Source organism: Nannospalax galili, unplaced genomic scaffold, assembly GCF_000622305.1.
Source record: "Nannospalax galili isolate Female #2095 unplaced genomic scaffold, S.galili_v1.0 scaffold459, whole genome shotgun sequence".
NCBI classification, from domain to species: domain Eukaryota; kingdom Metazoa; phylum Chordata; class Mammalia; order Rodentia; family Spalacidae; genus Nannospalax; species Nannospalax galili.
The window spans coordinates 721,655-725,501 of record NW_008344211.1 but is presented as its reverse complement, the minus strand read 5'-3'; positions in this window follow the sequence as shown (position 1 = coordinate 725,501).

The following is a 3,847-nucleotide window of genomic DNA, read 5'->3' as shown; positions in this document are numbered from 1 at the left end:
AACACTTTCTCCCTTAAGTTGCTCTTGTCAGGGTATTTTATCACAGCAGCAGAAAAGAAAATAAGACCGAAATCAAGGCAGAGTTAGTTCTCTCCCTACCCTGATACTTCTAGCTTGAGAGTGTCTGTGCATCATTGAGATAAACACAGACATGAGACTCTCAATTCTTCCTCCCTGAACTTTCACAGCAACCTTGCTGTGAGCAGGTTCCACAAGACAGCCCGGTACCAATGAGAGACAGTCTTGGAGAGATCACCCATGTCACTTGACCTGTGGCCAGCAGTAGCATCTTTTCCATCCTCCTGCTCCGTGCCATCCACAATGGATTCTAAGGTTGTCTAGCAGACTGGAGCCAAGTGCAGATCGATCTTGGCTGAGACCCAGATGCCTTCATTGAAGGTGAAAGCTGCCTCTAGACTCAGCCACGAACCTTGAATTATAAGCCAAGACCATAAAAAGCTCCCCTGAGACTGCAGGTGACTGACACACTCTCTGCAGGCCCCAAGGACCCAGAGAGACTCCATGAGCCTGTGTTCCACCATGAGCTGCTGTTTCCTGCTGAGACCTTTCAGGAGAGCAGCAGGTCTGACTTTCCAGTGGGCCAGTTCTGTGCTCCTAGAATCTGGGCTTCTTCACCCACACATGGATACAACTTAGAACCTCACTTTGAGAGACAGAGAAGCCATTCCAGCAATGGGGAGCAAGGATTTTCACACAGCAAATCTCGACAGAAGCCAACCATTCTTCTTCCATTAGATGCATTTGAAACCTATGGAGTGCTGCCTAATCCTGGGTTGCTGTCACTGTTCCTCATGAATAGCGGCAGGATGCAGCAGGTGAGTCGAGCCTGCAGGACCTCCATTCTGTGCATGTGATGAGGCTGTAGACTGGTAGGAAGCAGGGCTCAGGAAACAAGCACAACCAGAACATGGCTATTGTCCATACTCAGGACCTATGAAAAGTCTAAGGGCCCTCAGGTGGTTCACCAATGATGGTGAAGGTGGTGATGGTTATGGAGAAGATGACGGTGATGGTGAAGGTAGTGAGACAATGATAATAATGGTAAAGGCGGGGATAGCTATGGAGAAGATGATGGTGATAGTGATGATGATGATGGTGAAAGCAATGATAATGGGGAAGGGGGTGATGGTTGTGGTGATGGTGGTGAAGATGGTGGTGATAGTGATGATGACGGGGAAGGGGGTGATGACTGTGTCAATGACTTTTCTCAGTTACTGTGACAAAATACCTGACACAAACATCTTAAGGCACTGTGGTGGTTAATCCTCTTCATCAACTTGACTGGCTTTAGAGTCACTGTGGAGACCTCTGAGTGGGTCCATGAGGATGTTTCCAGGAAGGTTTAACTGGGGAGGGAAGACCCACTCTGAGTGAGGATGTCACCACCTATGAATGAGGCCCTGGCCTGAATGCAAAAGAGAACACCTGGGCATCAGCACTCATCTCTCCTGACTGAGGTTGGGACTTGACCAGCTGCCTCACCCCCCTGCTGCTGCACCTTCCCCACCATGAGGGACTTCACCCTTGAACTTCAAGCCAAAATAAACCCTTCCTTCCTTAAGTGGCTCATGCCAGGGGTTTTGTCATAGCAACGAGAACAGTAACTAATCCTAGGAGGAAGGGTTTGTTCTGGCTCATGCTTTGAGTGTACAGTTGTGGCAGGGAAGGCATTTTGGTGAGAGCGTCTCTGGCTGGGGGAGGGGGAGTAAGGCAGGTGGTCACATTTCATCTGGTCAGGAAGCAGAGAGAGATGAACGCTGGTGTTGGCTCACTTTCTCTTTTTACGTTTTTATTCAGTCCAGGTCCCCAGCCCACGGGATGGTTACTGGATTAGTTACTCTTCTGTTGCTGTGATAGAAACACTGACCAAAGCAACTTATAGAAGGAAGAATTTATTTGAGCTTATGTTTCCAGGGGAATTACAGTCCGCCATAGTGGGGAGGCGTGGTGACTGGAGGTGGCTGGCACAGGAGTAGAAAGCAGAGCACTCCTGTCTTCAAGCAGGCACAGGAGCAAGAGAGTGACTTGAGATTCTTGAGATCCGTCAAGGCTTAAGAACGCTCTAAGCCACCCCCAGTGACGTGCTTCCTCCAGCATGGCCACACCTTCTAAGACCGCCACAAACAGCGCCACCAACTGGGAACAAGAATGTCCAAATACCTGGAGCCTATGGGGGACAGTCTCATTCAAACCACCACAGTTGCCCACACCCAGGATGGATGACAAAGGCATGACCGCAGGGGTGTGGCAGCTGCTCGCACTGTGTACTGCCGTCACACAGAGATATTTTTAGTTTAGATTTTTTTTTTTTTTTTGGTCTTTTTGAGACAGGGTCTCCCTGTAGCCCCAGCTGTCCTGGAACTCACTATGTAGACTAGACTGACCTTGAACTCACAGAGATCCGCCTGCCCTCCGAGTGCTGGGATTAAAGGCGTGCGCCACCATGCCTGGCTTAGTTTAGATTTTTTAAAAATTATTTTTGATTTATTTATTGTCTATAAATGTATATAATTTATGTGTGTGTAAATGTTTGCCTGCATGTGTCTAAATGCACCTGTGTTGTACAGTGTCAGCGGAAGAGGTCGTTGTACCTCTGGAGCTGGAGTTACAGACGGTTGTACACCATGTAGGTGCTGGGATTTGAACCTGGGTCTTCTGCAAGAGCAGCCGGTGCTCTTAACTGCTGAGTCATCCCTCCAGTCCCTTTAGCTTAGATTTTTTTTTGGTCTTTTTTGAGACAGGGTCTCCCAGTAGCCCCAGGCTTCGAACTCAGAGAGATCTGCCTGCCTCTGTCTCTCAAGTTCTGGGATTAAAGGCAAGTGCTACCACGCCCGGCCATAAGTAAATAAATAAATAAATAAATAAATAAATTAATTAATTAATTAATTAAAAAGATATACAAAAAGTCTGGAAATGAATGTGATGTACCTTATAGTTAGCAAACAGTCACAACATTTTGCCTGAGCACGCTTTGCTACTGGTCAATTCTCACGTGTCATCCTACTTAAAGTTTCATACTTAATTTTCATGGCTCCCTTTCTTCTAAATGACTACACTGCTCATTCTTATAGCTCTTATTGCTACTCTGAAGGCTCAGATTTGACTGGTGATGTCTGAATGTTGGTGTACACTGAGGTCACGTGACAGAAGTGACAGTCAACAGTCTGGAGTGTGGTGCCCAGTCAGCCTGGTGGCTGGGCTGAGAACAAGGCATTTATTTGAAGCAGGCTGTTGTAATGTCAGTGATTACTCACTAGATGGCAAACATAGTTTGGGTTGGGAAGAAAACAAAGACAATGTAAATAGTCTAAACTATCTGCTTGATAAGGAGAGAAGGCACAAGCTTTAAATAGTAAACAGGATAGAGGAGAACAGGAGGCAGACCCGAGCTCCTTTCCCAAAGTCCAGATGAGCTCAAGTGGCCATTTAAGGATTGATACCACTTAGCCTCTGCTGCCTTTCTAGAATCATGTTCCAGTGAGCTTCCCCCTTGTCCTAGTTTGTTTCTTCATTGCTGTGACAAAATACTCTGACCAATACCAACTTGGGGAGGAAAGGGCTTATTCAGCTTATATCTCCTGGGTCATAGTTCATCAGGGAGCCCAAGGTAGGAACTCAGGGCAGGAACCTGGAAGCAGGAGCTAGAGCACAGACCATGGAGGAATGCTGCTTACTGGCTTGCTCCCCTGGCCCCTTTTCAGCCTGCTTTCTTATGCTACATAGGCCCACCTGCCCAGGGGGGGCACCACCCACAGTTGGCTGGGCCCTCCCACATCACTCATCAAGAAGATGCCCCTCAGACATGGCCACAGGCCAGTCCAATAGA